The sequence below is a fragment of the Diceros bicornis genome, chromosome 30 (genome assembly GCF_020826845.1).
Source record: "Diceros bicornis minor isolate mBicDic1 chromosome 30, mDicBic1.mat.cur, whole genome shotgun sequence".
Classification (NCBI taxonomy): Eukaryota; Metazoa; Chordata; class Mammalia; order Perissodactyla; family Rhinocerotidae; genus Diceros; species Diceros bicornis.
Genome location: NC_080769.1, coordinates 15,229,884 through 15,244,845, shown reverse-complemented (window position 1 = coordinate 15,244,845; position 14,962 = coordinate 15,229,884). Strand labels below are relative to the sequence as shown.

Genomic DNA, 14,962 nt, shown 5'->3' with positions numbered 1-14,962 from the left:
CTTGCCATCTATTCTGAATGACAGTAGTGGAATAAAGGAAGCGAAACCCACTCTGTGGCTCAACAGTGTTCTTACAAGGGAACAAGGTAACTGTTGTTAAATGGTCTGTCCACAGCAAAAACGCATTCAGAGTCAACGCAAACACCCTTTCTCAAGGTGTACCTATAAAATAAAGCAGACTCAAGAACACTTCTAATTTTAATATGTATAATATGTTATTTGTTTTATACCACCTTCCAATAAATATATGTTTTCATTTAGTCTAACAGGAATAGGAAACCTAATTGTAGATCTGCTGTCCTGCTGAATTTCCAATAAAATAAGTTTTTATAAATTGAAATCTTAACAGAACTAACAGCACTTGGCAGTAGATAATTATTATCATCCCACAAAGATGAAGATGATTCTATGAAAGTGAGTCCATCAAGTACTTCACATAGAGTACTGTGAAGTTTTTGATATCACTTAATAGAATTTACTCATAATTGGTAAACATTCTTTTTAATTCTATTAGAACCTTTTATAAGTTTAAACAGATGATCAAGAATCAGAGTTTATGCCCCCCAAAACTTAATAACCAATTTTTAGTATCCAGAAATTGTGATTATTATTTTTTCTTAAAGATTTTATTTATTTATTTTTTCCCCCCAAAGCCCCAGTAGATAGTTGTATGTCATAGCTGCACATCCTTCTAGTTGCTGTATGTGGGACGCGGCCTCAGCATGGCCGGAGAAGCGGTGCGTCGGTGCGCGCCCAGAATCCGAACCCGGGCCGCCAGCAGCGGAGCACACGCACTTAACCGCTAAGCCCTGGGGCCGGCCGGAAAATTGTGATTATTTTAACGTTATTGTTAAGACATGCCAATAAACCGCTATAATGTATTCCCAGGAGAGCTATGAGTTGCTCAGGATATATTCAGAAGTTGATACACATGCACAGGATTTGAGGCTCGCTTGTTTTAAGCCCCAGTCAAATTTGATAGATGTCAGGCTAAATCATTTTGCATGAAAGCAACATAGAGATACCTTAGTTTTAGAATAGGTTTCTTTTTAGGAACAGTACTATTCCAGACAAGAAATAAACTAAGCAAAGAAAGGAGGTGGGGAAGCAGTGAAAATAAAAGGAATGGCAGTTAAGAAAAAAAAAAAGCAAAGGCCTATTCCGTAAATATAACCTTGAAATACACTTTTATTATCGTGTGTTTGATTTTTAGACGTTTCAAGTGGCTGCGGAGACGAGAGCAAGGAAGAGAGCATGGCAGCAAAGATTCCAATCACAGGTAAAGTTATGGTTGCCTCAGAGTTTCAAACACAGGATTCAACCTTGTTTTATAATCAGAACATTCTAGGTTAGTGGTGTGTGGACTCTGCTAAGAGCAAGTATATTCAACTACTACGTGCTGGAGGGGGCGATTAATTGTAAGAGCATGACATGTGCGCTTACATTAACATAAACTGAGGTGGAAAATAAGCATGCCTATTGAATTCTTCATGATCATGTTACACAGTTACACGTGTGAGCACCCCATCACATAGCCTTTCAGCACCTGCGTCTGTGTGACAAGGTCAGTCTCCATGGGGAACACCAGTCATTGTGTGGCCAACTACAGCTGTTTCTGATTTTACTCTTTTCTTTCCTGTGATAATTGAATGTGTCTCATTAAAATAAGAGCAGGAAAAAAAAAATGCCAGACAAGAAGCTTGCTTGTGCCTCAGTTACAAAGCCCATGTGATAATTTAAAAATTTTAGCAGTAACATTTCATCAAGACCTATTAAGATTTCTGCACATGTATTACGCTTGTTTAGCTGGAATCTGAATATCATTACGTTTTTAGTTTTAGAATATCAACAGCAGCAATGAGTATTCTGAACAGAGTTCTATTTGTCATACATCTAAATTTACTAGGATCTCATTTTGTAAAGTGGTACACTACTTCATTATAAATTCAAAGGTCTGACTTTAAATATTTATACAAGTAACCGCACCACTGCACTGCGGTACTGAGGCATGCATCTGCACATGTGGTCGTTTTGTTGTTTATAAGCGGAAAAGAATGGCTTTCTTTTATGACAATGCAATTCATAGCCTGATTAATTTTTTAAACTCATGTTTCTGTGATGAACTCTGGTTTTGAAAAAAGAGTTTATAGTAGAGCAATTATTGTATATATTCTGCATCAGATAATATTTCATTCCGAAATACAGAGGTTTTCTTTTCTTTTAAACATTTTCCCAGTGATATGTTTATTGCATTTTTATTCTTCATTTTGAGAAAACTCTGGTAGCGTTCCCTCTTTATTTTTTTATTAGTGGAAGTGTAGATGATCCCAAATTGCAGATAATCAAGAAGTCATTTGGAGACTTTTCTCTTGCATTTACCTTTGAATGCAGAAGTATCTAATGACCTCTGAATTTATTTCAGTTAAAATTATAAAGACTTATTGGAGAGAAACCAGGAAGTGATCTCGTTGCCCATTCTTGCTTCTCTTTTCAGTATTCTTTCCAGTCATTCCTTGCTGTGAGCAGATGACTGTCCTCAAAATTAGTGCAAACGTTATTTTCTCATAGACTTTCTTTATAGGAGAAGAGATAGTCAAGTACTGGAGTTTCAAATCTTTCTTTTTTTCTTGCAGAAAGAGGTGTGATGTGCCTAGAAATAATAAGGGCTATTTACCATTAAGATTTTTAAAGAAATTTTAATTCCAACAACCTGCCATCAGTCAATTAATAGTTGGCAGTTTTAAAAAAATGCTTTGTGGGGCCAGCTCGGTGGCGTAGTGGTTAAGTTTGCACGCTCTGCTTTGGCGGCCCGGGGTTCATGGGTTCAGATCCTGGGCGCGGACCTACACCCTGCTCATCAAGCCATGCTATGGAGGCATCCTACATACAAAATAGAGGAAGATTGATAAAGATGTTAGCTCAGAGACAATCTTCCTCAAACAAAAAGGGGAAGATTGGCAACAGATGTTAGCTCAGGGCCAATCTTCCTCACCAAAAAAAAAAAACAAAAGAAGAAATAAAGAAAAAAATGCTTTGTGCCTGTTGCATGCCAAAGTTTTAGACATATAAAATAACTTGGGAGATATAAAAATAAACTTTCAAAGCCATTTACTTTGAGCATTTCCATTCTGTCCTCGCCACCATACTCTCTTTCTTCTTTGCTCCCCACCCACTGGACTTCCCATGAAATTAATGTTTGAGGGCCTCATGTGCCTTGACTCTTTAATGCTGTTGTCATGTCTGTCATTGAAACTACTTTGATCTCTAAGTTCTTTTTTCCCCAGTTTTTTAAATTGAGATATAATTGACATATAACATTGTATTAGTTTAATCTCTAAGTTCTTGACCATTATCTCTTTATTAAATCTTTGTGTCTTTGGCATAATTATTTGGAGATTTGGCCTTGGTAGAGTAAAGCAGGTATATAGTTTGATTTAAGATAGAGTCTGGGGCCAGCCCGGTGGCGCAAGTGGTTAAGTATGCGCGCTCCGCTGTGGCAGCCCAGGGTTCTCAGGTTCAGATCCCGGGAGTGTACCGATGCACTGCTTGTCAAGCCATGCTGTGGCAGCATCCCATATAAAGTAGAGGAAGATGGGCACGGATGTTAGCTCAGGGCCAATCTTCCTCAGCAAAAAAAAGAGGAGGATTGGCATGGGATGTTAGCTCAGGGCTGAGCTTCCTCACAAAGAAAAAAAAAAGGGATAGACTCTGCCTCCCCCTTCATAATAGTTTTATTGAGACTTTCCTGTTTTATGGGCTGCATTCCTTCTAGAATATTCCAAAGAAAAGGAATATTCCAGAGGTTGTTCTCAGGGTTGAGGGGATGTTGCAATTGAGCCTGGGCTTTGGCATCAGCCGTCAGTGTCAGCATTTTACTCCCTGCTCTATTTCTCCACCTCTCTGAGCCTCTGTACTGGGAAAGCAGACATACCACCTGGCAAGATGGTCTTAAAGTTTACATGAGATCGTGTGTGTGCAAGTGCCAGGCGTGTACTAGACACTCAATACATGTAAGCTGCGATTCATAATAATAATATTCATGTGAATGTTAGTAGTAGTATTGATCTTCTGCACTGGCCCCACAGTCCCCAGTTTTTCAAGCCAATGCCATCTAGTTAAAAGGAATCTCACAAAGCAAACTCAAAGAGGAAACGAAGCAGGGGGCTGGGGGTGCAGTGCCATAGAAAGCATAATCCTGAGACGAGTCCTGGAAAGGCATCTGAACACCACCTCCTGAATTGCGGTAGCCACTTGGGACCAAGACTCGCCCAAGCCCTGTGCTGCCATAATTCCTCCTAGACAGTGCTTCCCAGTGGTACCGCTAAATTAGTTTCTGCAAGAAATTTCCGCTTAAGAACTCAATTGATGATTTGAATCCAGAAGGATATTTACCCCATCAAAAAGGAATCTTGAGGAGAGTTGCATGATATTTTTGGAACTTCTAATTAGTCCCGTGGAGAAACCCTTAGAGAAGAATCACAGCAACCTGGTGCAGTGGCTCCTGGGGCTCTCACTGGTCAAGGCCCAGCATCTCTGCCTGTGAGTGCCTGTGTGCCATAACTCTTACAGGCTCACAGGTGAGGGCGTTGCAGGGCACACGGTTCCCAGGCGACAGTCCTCCCCTGCTGTGCCGCCTCCCGGTGTGGATGGGCGGATGCAGCGTTTCCCCAAGCGTGTTCTGTGCAGGCTCCACCCCGAAAATGCTTCAGGGAACACACATTCTCTGACCAAATCCCGCATACTCGCGCTCTCCCTCTGCAACATGCACAGTGCAGGGAGCACGTTGAAAACTTTTAGACTTTCAGTAAATGACCCATTTAAAGGTGGGAACTTAAAGTTTCAAATAATTATCTTCTATTTGAAAATGGAATCCTTCCTATGAACAGCCAACAGAATTAATATTCTGTGGAACATGTTTTGGGAAATATACACAGATATACACAGAATGTTTTTTAAAACCTTGAGTCTAATGAGGGCACCAGTATTCTTAATACACTAAAATTATCGTCAACATTTTCCCATGAGTCCTTTTTGTGGGAATCTCCCTTGTGGATGAGATTGCTTTATAATGAAGCTTTGGCTACTTTAGTGTAACTAAACCCAGTTGATGTTATGATTGAAAGTTATTTGTTAAAGCTGCTTTCTGAATTGATGTATTGACGACCAGCATGTCCCAGTAGTGAGTTTGGACAGTCCAGAAGTGCTCTTCTTTAGTGTGGGTCCTTCTGCGTGACTATTTGCTTTACAGCCGTCTCAGAGGAGATGTAGTAGAGAAAGACACCGAAGTGAACCCAGGCAGGCACCAGGAGTTTGGGCAGAATGGAGGGGAAGCTCTGAATGATGAGGGCCCTGGGGAAGTTTAACCTGAGAAGGGTACAAAAGCTATCTTTAAATATTTGCGAGGCCTCCACGTACAAGACAGAACATTGATCAAGCATAGTTTTAGAGTCTAACTCAGGGGGCTCTGTGTGTGAGTGGTGCAGGGAAGGAATTCACAGCTCAGTAATGGAAGAACTCTCTAGCTCTTCTTTGAGGCAAAACCAAGCTGAGTGTCTTCCAGGTATAAGATTCTGTGCTGGGTGCTTGAACCATGGCAGGAACCTACTCTCTAGAGGGACACTGTGGAAGGAATTCTTGTTTCTGGAACTGACATTCCTTCTAATGCTAAGAGACTGTGATTCTCATTCCATATGAAAGAAATCAAATGTGCCAATATTCTCATTTCTTTATTTCCCTTTCTTATTTGCTTATCACTTCCAAACATAGGTCTCCTTGGCAGAGGGGCTCATCTTTAAAGAGTTTGCTGTCACTCTGAAGGCATCTGCTTTGTTAATCATTTGCAGAGTGTTGGTTTCATAACTTGAGCTCCTGCAATCTGTGCTAAGATTTACATAGAAACTCTCCCGTACACAGACCCACACACACACAACCAGAATAAGTATTCCCACAGCCTGTATGATCTGTTGTTGTTAACACAATCTACCCCTTTTATTAGTCTGGTTGTTCACACTGAAGAATTAAGGTAGAAATGAAAGAATAATTTTGATATCTATGAATGTGTGGTTTTCTCCCTATAATAGACAGTATATCATTTGCACGTATATTACACCTTTACTTTGGCTAAGTCCTGGGAATAAGACTGGGTCCTTGCCCTCCCTAAGTCTTCATCATCTCTGATCCTCACAACAGCCCTGTGGGGTAAACATTAGGGACCCATTCTACAGTCAGTCCAACAGAAACTTAGGAAGGTTGAGTCCTGCTCAAGGCCATATAGCTAGTGTGTTGGATCTTGAATCGAACTCAAACTTCAGGATTTAATCCCTGAACTCCTTCTGTTCCACCAGCCTGCTGCTTTCGTTTTACAGGAGAGGCGACTGCATCAAGGTGTCTGGATTAATTAATCAGTGTATATCATGACAAAAGATGAGCTCCACAAGGATGCTTTGCGAGTGATGATGAGCGAAGCTATACCTTTCCTTCCTCTCGTGTTAGGCCTAGAGAGGTGGGCACTTGCAAGGATTTCCGAGTATGGATTTTGCCAAGAGGTGTGTGTGCCCTTTATAAAGCGGGGCGAGCCTGAGTGCACGTGCAGGACTAGAATACTCAGGTCAGTGCTTCCCTGGAACACTTAGACCAGGATTAAAGCCATGCTTATCCAGATTACGAGAGAAAATCTCATCTGAACTACTTATACCCCCAAGTGAAATTTCCCACGTTGGCAATTTTATTTGTATTCATACTGAATTTACCTCTGAGAGTGAAGTGAGTTTTAGTTTTAGCAAGTGACACAGGTTATGCTAAATGTCATAGAAACCCATCACCTGACACGGTATCTGGCACACAACACAGTGGGCACTCAGTTTGTCAAACGAATGAATAAAAACGAGTTGGAATCCAAAGATTAAGGAGTTTCCTTAAATGCTTGTTGATTCAGGCCAGAACGCTGTCTCTTTCACTCAGTCACTCTACCAATACTTTCCCCACCCCACGTGCCCATCCTGGCAAAACTCATCTCCTTAAGCTCCGTGTGAAAGAGCTCTCAGCTTTTATCTCAAGAGGATTAAGCCTCTAAGAATGTCCATTCAGCCTCTCATTCTTTTGACTCCTATTCTCTCGGTCAAGCTGTGTTGAAAGTGGTTGCCTGACAGTGCCATTTCTCACTGATATTCTTTGGCAAGCTGAAATATTCAATGTCATACTAAGGTATGTCCATTTAGAAGCTGTGAGGGAGGTCAGCCACTTGGGGTTCTGGGCAGTGCTTCTCAAAACGTTATTGCTTGAGTTTTACATCAAATTGGAAAAGGCTGGGAACATACAATAGCCAGGTTGTCATTGGTGACTGGATTTACCCTGGGAGAGAAGACTGTGGTGACAACGTTGGACGCCAGAGTACAGTGGCGTAACACTCCACTAAGGAGACTTTACTAAGAATGTGTCTCACCTGTCCTGTCCCAGAAATGCATGAGAATCAGGCAAGACGTGTTACCTGCCAAGCCTGGGAGCCCCAACTCGTGCAAAACCAGGGGAACCATCTCATGCTGCTGGATTGTCCATTGCAGTCCCTGTGGCCCTGTCTCTGTGGTAGATGTCAGGCTGCTGGGGCTTCCCCTTTGCTGCTACAGCAAAGCGTCTTCACTCATGACATTGCAGGGCGGTGGTGTTTGTTTAACATGGTCAGTAAAGAATGAAAGGCACCTTTCTGAAGAGTGTTTTCGATTGGTTGCTCCTGCATTCAAGGAAATTAATTCATAAATGCCTAGAGAAATTCTCCTTGGTCGTTGACAGTAGAATCCTGGGTGGATACCTATGCCCCAGCCACACCCTTGACCAGTTACATCAGAACCTCTAGGGGTGGGGCTCAGGCATCAGTCTTTTATAGCACCCCCAGGTGACTCCCCAGGTTTGAGAACCATGGAGCAGGGGGTCTCAAAGCTGAAAGAGCCTTTGTAGGTCATGTTGTGAAACACCTTCATTTTATACAAGAGATTCAAGTGGGGAGAGAAGAGGTTGGGCTTCAGATATTTTAATAAAATCGAGGATCAGGAAGTGTATTATTTTCCTAGGGCTGTTGTAACAAAGTACCACAAACTTAAAACAACAGAAATGTATTCTCTCCCAGTTCTGGATGCCAGAAGTCTAAACCAAAGGCCAGCAGTGCCGTGCTCCTGAAGGCTCTAGGGGAGAAGGCTTCCTTGCCTGTTGCAGCTTCTGGTGGCTCTCAGTTTGTGACAGCTTGACTTCAGTCTCTGCCTCCATCAGCACATCACCTTCTTTTCTGTCTCTGTGTCCACTCTTCCTGTCAGGATGCCTGTCATTGGATTTAGGGCCCACCACAAATCTAGGATGATTTCATCTTGAGATCCTTAACTAATTACATCTGCAAAGAACCTATTTCCAAATAAGGTCACATTCTGAGGTTCTGGGTGGACATGAATTTTAGGGGAGACATCATTCAACCCACTGTAGGGGGTGAAGAGAGATTTCTTCATATTTTACATTTCTAACATCTAGTTCATCTTATACATTGATTATTCCTGACCCTACTATAATGCTAATGATAATATTATTGTCTTTATTTCTGATTCTTCTCATTATATAAATCATTGAATGCAAATTGCTAAAAATATTGTTTTTAAAAATATTTAATTATGCCAATAAAATATAGCTTCCTGATCAAGATTACTCAATCTTTGAAAAGTTCAAGATTGCATGACTTGGAGAGTTAAAAATTCCCCTCCCATGGCTGAACAATGTTAAGTGGCAGGCACTATGGTTATAAATTTACATATGAAGTAATACCAGCGGGACTGTTCAGTTCAGTTTTGGAACATTCATTAAAGTTCAGTTACAAGCCTGACATTTATTTTCAAGTGTAATTGTTGAATTACTCCGTAGAAATTAAGAATGTGATGTAAATTTTTTTTTTTTAACTGAGGAAGATTCACCCTGAGCTAACATCTGTTGCCAATCTTCCTCTTGTTTTTGCTTGAGGAAGGCTAGCCCTAGGCTAACATCTGTGCCAGTCTTCCTCTATTTTGTATGTGGGTCACCGCCACAGCATGGCTGACAAGTTGTATAGGTTGGTACCCAGGATCCGAGCCTGCGAACCCAGGCTGCCGAAGCGGAGCATGCCGAACTTAACCACTATGCCATAGGGCTGGCCCCTAAATATTTATTTTCTGAAGCAGCTTCAGGCAACTCATGTGAAGTAGGAGTTTCTCTTCTCTGTACATCAGCAGTCTCTGAGAGCACAGAGAAACCTTGGCAATAGATTTACAGGCCCACGACACTGGGGGAGTGGAGTTTATTGCAGAAAGTCTGGACATGAAAAGTGATTCTGGTCATGGATCCAACCTATGTATTTCAGGTTCACATTGACTTATGGCCTTTGAAAAAAATCCTAAATATAGATGAGTTTTCTGTATTTTCAGAATTGTGAAGGCACCCATATCCTAATATTTTCTTGTTTTCATTTGAGCAGATTACTAGACAAATGACTTCTGGATTTTCAGTGATAATATTTATCTTTAGAATTAATTTTAGAAATATATGTCACAATTTTTATTTTATTTTACAAAAATGACTATGTTTGCTGCATCAGCAACACATCTAGTAAAATGTGTGGAAAAAAATTTGCGTGGGTGTAGAAATATGTGAAAAGTAACAGCACTGGGAAACTCAGTGGACAGAAAATACTTTTCAAATTTAATTTTTAAATTTCTACATACTTCCTATAGGAATAGTAATTCCACTTCCTTACTCAAAGATGCCCAGTTCTTTGTTGGTTCAAGGTTGTTTTTCTATTTGTAGTGATGGTATTGTTTGCATCTCCCTTTGTTACTCCTTTTCCGGGCCCAACATTTCTTTCTTTCATTAGGGATTTCTGCGCAAGCCAGAGGCAGATTCTCTGCCTGGAGACACCCCTAGAGGCTGGTGAACCCTGCCTCTCTCTGGTTCTTGTAATGAGTTGTTAAAAGCACTTGTTCATCAGATATTTTCTTTTTCTTTTTATTTCTAGATTTAGAAGTATTTTAGCAGGTGTACATTTGCATATAAAAGAGAATAAAAGATAAGAAGTTGAGGCTTTTTCTTTCTTCCCTCCTCAACATCATCTCTCTCCTATCTCCCTTTATTCAGCATGTTTTCGCTTTCCTTCTCTGGCTGTTTCCATTTTCTAGACACGAAATGCATATCAAAAAAAAAAAACAATCTCAGTGATTCTTCACCACTTTGTAGGAAGATAGATGATTGGGTTTGGCTGGCTTATGTAACAAAGTAGGGAAAAACATATTTATCTCTTTGTGTCATCAGTCTGGAATTAATAGCCAAGGATGGATTTTAACCCCCTGGACTCCTTTATTTTATGTTTTAAATTGCAATATTTTCTACTTTTTTTTTTTTCTTTTTTCTTTTTTTTTTTTTGTGAGGAGATCAGCCCTGAGCTAACATCCGCCAATCCTCCTCTTTTTTTGCTGAGGAAGACGGCCCTGGGCTAACATCTGTGCCTATCTTCCTCCACTTTATATGGGACGCCGCCACAGCATGGCTTACCAAGCAGTGCGTCGGTGCGCGCCCGGGATCCGAACCAGCGAACCCCGGGCCGCCGCAGCGGAGCGCGCGCACTTAACTGCTTGCGCCACCGGGCCGGCCCCAATATTTTCTACTTTTTAAATTAAATCTTGACACAGATTTGAGTGTATAATAGATGCTTGACTGAGAGATCCAGAACTGAAAGCTTGAGCATGCAGATATATTTGTTTCTGTGTGTACCAGAACATTCTAATTGACAATAATTGTATTCTTTAGAAATATTTGTTTTATCTAATTATACGCACTTCTCAATAATTTTCTGAGAGTTTGACATGACTAATGAGCGGAAACGTTTCTCTGGAGTTCTCAGTCACAGGCTGGAAAGTAAAGCCTTAAGGGGCTACCTAGTCCTCGAATTTGCAGACTTAGGGTTTACTTGCAGTTGAGAAGACTCAAGTCTTTTCTCCTTGGAACTGGAGGAACTCGGCCCCCACTTGTCTATAGCAGGCTGATTTGAACTCTAGACTTGTTACTTTTGCTCTTTTGTTCGTTCATTCATTTCGTAACTATAAATCTGCAGGGCAATACAGTGCAGCTTTGAACTGCTTGATTCTTCACTATCCTTCTTCCTTCTAGGAGAGCCTGGGCCTGAGTTACCAGAAACTTCACGCCCGTAGCTTTGCCTACTTGACTTATGAAGTTGGCGTCCTGGCCAAGACCTCTAGGCTTTTCCAGGAGGAGGTCTGAATTGTTTGAGTGCCCCTAGCAAGACGTAGACTCTTGCCTCCAAAGAGTCTGAAGCCTGGTCTATTTGATACAAGCAGCTACTTAAAAACCTCCACACAGCTCTTGCAGCCTGCCTTGATAGTGTGTTCCCGGGTCTCTCAGCTCTGTCAACTACGGAAGCTTTTGCTAACATCTAGCTTATATCCCTTGGCTGAAGTTTTTCTCCGAGTGTTCTTGTGCCACTTTTAGGGAACACAGAAAAAATTGCTCACCACCATCTAGTTTCGAGGTTTCCAGTGTGTTCTGTTTGGCCTGTGCAGTGTTGTATTTTTTTTTTTAAGAAAGGCAGGAGTCTGGCAAGACTAGGCCCACTTTCCCACCTGGCAGCAGTTGGCTGTAGCCGGAGAACAGCTGTCCCCCCTGGCCAGGCATGTGCTCTCCAGCTGGCCAGACTCACTTCTCTGTGCTACCTGCTTGGCCCCAGAGCATCTGCATTTATAATCCTGCCCTGTCCAATCTATGCAATTTCTGTTCTTAAACCCTCTTCCCTTGTTTCTACGCAGGCTATGTAGCCTTTATCCTCTCATTGTTATTTTTTAACCAAACCTTAATTTTGTTTTTCCTTTTTGGGTTGTTTCCCAGTCCTTCAAATGTTTTGTGCAGCTCTTCTGACTAAAACAGGGGTGACTGAGGGTGTGATACATGCCATGGGAGAATGACCACAGCTCTGAGCATCTGCTGCCCGACACAGACCTCCTGTTAGACAGCAGCACCTGCCGCCTGCTCCAACCCCTCTGGCTGGTTTGGTGTCTTGGTCCTGCCTCAGTTAGTGTTTCTTCCTCCAAGTGAATACACTTAATCCTTTCACCTTTTAAACTTCACTTTGCCCTTAAACCACATGAGGAAGCATGCATCGGGGATGGAAGCAGGCCATGTGCCCAGCAGTCCTCAGCTTGATTTTGCCAACCCTTTATTACTTAGGTCAGGGCGGCTATGTCCCAGATAAAAATTGTCCGGGTGAGCTTCACTGACTTTCCGCTTAGAGAAGGGCTACAGAAGGTTTAAAGATCAAATACCAGTAAGGAGCTATGGCTGGGAAGCGGGGTGGGCTCTGGGAGAACGAGACTGGAGAGACAAGCTACATCCCTCCAAAACTGTGTACGGTTGAAAGCAGACTCAGGGCAGCCTTGAAGGGAAAGGCCAGTTACAGAGTCCAAGTCCTTCAAGAAGCAAGGGAAGGGTAGATCCTACAATTCCTCACCCACAAGAAAGGAAACTTTGCAACTACGTATGGTGACTGATGTTAACTAACTGTGGTGATCATTTCACAATATGTACAAATATTGGATCATTATGTTGTATACCTGAAACTAATATAATGCTGTAATGTCGATTATACTTCAATTAAAAAAAAAGAATAAGAGGAAGGAAGAGAAGGAAACCAGAATGGAAAGTGTGTGGAACATGGAAATGGCCTTTCTTTTCCAGAGTGGTAAAATGGTCCCTTGCTGCTAATGTGAATTCACTTCACATTCCTCCTTTGCTAGACTCAGACCAGTGATAATATCCATACTGTCCTATATTTGGACAGAATACTTAATCCTCCCAAATGTGAAATTAACTCACAACTACTAGCTTTATATTTTTCACGAAAATCTTCTCCTAAAAATAAAAGGCACGTGTTTTCTGAGGAGCAGGAGAGCCAGCTCACTGGAGTCAGATGATTTACCTCACAACAATAGATGAGAGGAAAGCCTAACTCCAGCTTCCAGCTGCCAGGAGCCTTTGTTTACCAAGAAGCTACTCTTTTGTTCTTTTCCTATTCTTTTTTTTTTTTAACTTTTATCTTTGCTCTCTTTTCCTTGACCAAGTCAGTATAATTGAGTGCAGAAATAGCATATGGTCATTATGATCTGGACTTGTATCCTAAAAGCTGAAAAACTTTTTGGTTGATCTTTATAGAATAAAAACAAAACAGAACATTTTTACCTCTTTTACAGTGATTCCTTACCTTTTTAGAATTCTTTGATTTTATTGATACTTCTCCTCTCCCAAAAGCACCTTACCACAAATCTGAAGTAATATAGGTAGTAGGACTGACAGGAGAGTGTTATGATGCTGTCCTAGGACAGTGGGACTAATCTACAGCAAGAAACACTTTCTGTCCTAGGCCAGTACCCAACACATATACACAAGTTATGCAAAACAGTACTTTCCCCTTCTGCATGCATGACATCTGGTGTTTTCTTTATTAAATTTGTCAAAATATTAGTTCAGGTTTGCCCAACTAATATCACAATCCAGCAATGTTAAAAAGTGTTGCCTTAGGATTTATTATTTTCAGAGTTGAGTCCCTGATCTGTACATATTTTAACTATATAGCATTTAATATTTCAAAATATGATGCTCATTTTAAGTACTTATTTTTATCTTGATTGATTCTCAGTAGGGCAAGATAAGTTACATTTGTATTCGTCAGTGTGACGGTAGTTTTAATCCAGTAATAAGGGGCTCATGGTTAAGTTCTTAAATTGAACTAGCAAAAGCAGGAAAGCAGTGATTGCCAGCCTCCGGTGCTGACAGCAGGACTCCTTTTGTTTGTGGCCACGTTGGAGATGTGGACGTGGATGCTGTTTTGTTATGTCTGTGCTAAAACTCTATTTCTCTAGCCTCTGTTGCATCCAGGCATCCTTGAGCCTTGAGGTAATGGGAAAGTTGTGTCTCTCAGGTTCTTTATGTGATCATTATTTATTGTTTTTCCCAACAGTCTTCCCCACTTTAACTTACAGCAGACACTGTTAACAGTCCTGCAGGGTAAGTGTGTCCTGTGGGTGCCCAGGCTGCTGCTGACCCCTCTGGGGCACCTGGCTTTGCTCCCTGCAGATGCTCTTCTCTGTCCCTACGATGAGCCTGGTTAGATTTTCTCAGCGGTGGGTCTCCAAGCTCATCCTGCTGCCGCCTCCCCTTCCTGACCTTCCCGCCCCTCACTCAGCCCAGAGACCCCACACTCAAATGTGCAAGCCTGAGGGCCAGGGCAGCGAGTGCTCCAGAGGATTCAGTGAGCCACTGCAGGCGAAATGCCCAGCACAGGGTCTGTTAGAGAGCAGCCCTCGGCGACTGCTGGCCGCGGTGGTGCTGGGTGTTATGTGAACTCCGCGAATGTGAGACATTGTAGTTGGCTGAGGTATGAAGCAGGGCCTCTGCCCCGATGGAGGGCTTCATCACTTTGGAAAGATGTAGCACTCGTGAGCCCTTAACCGTTTGCTTTTCACCACTTTCTTCACATTTGAGTCACAGAATTAGAATCCAGAGAGATTTAGAAAGTATTTATCCAACCCCCTCATTTCACAAAAGGAGGCGACAAGAGAGTAGCACCTCCCTCGGAGCCTTACAGCCAGTCAGCAGACACACGTGGTTGGAAGGTGACTCCACACATCTATGTTTGGTAAGTTTATTTTATATGGATAGTTAATTGGACAAGTTCAAAGGATGAGTAAATTTGACATAAGTTGTAGTCCCTTGGATGTATATCAAAAATGTTGGGGGCCGGCCTCATGGCTTAGTGGTTAAGTGCGTGTGCTCCGCTACTGGCGGCCCGGTTCGCATCCCGGGCACACACCGACGCACCGCTTCTGCAGCCATGCTGAGGCCGCATCCCACATACAGTAACTAGAAGGATGCGCAACTATGACATACAACTATCTAC

General features: G+C 42.0%; 1 long non-coding RNA gene across 1 annotated transcript in view; it reads left to right on the top strand.

Moving 5' to 3' along the window:
• Positions 1-14: 14 nt before the first annotated feature.
• Positions 15-14,962, top strand: part of LOC131394501 (uncharacterized) — a 41,689-nt gene continuing 26,741 nt past the window's right edge. Inside the window, exons 1-2 of the long non-coding RNA XR_009216157.1 lie at positions 15-86; positions 1,214-1,279. This is a non-coding gene — a long non-coding RNA (uncharacterized LOC131394501). The remainder of the gene's footprint in view (positions 87-1,213; positions 1,280-14,962) is intronic.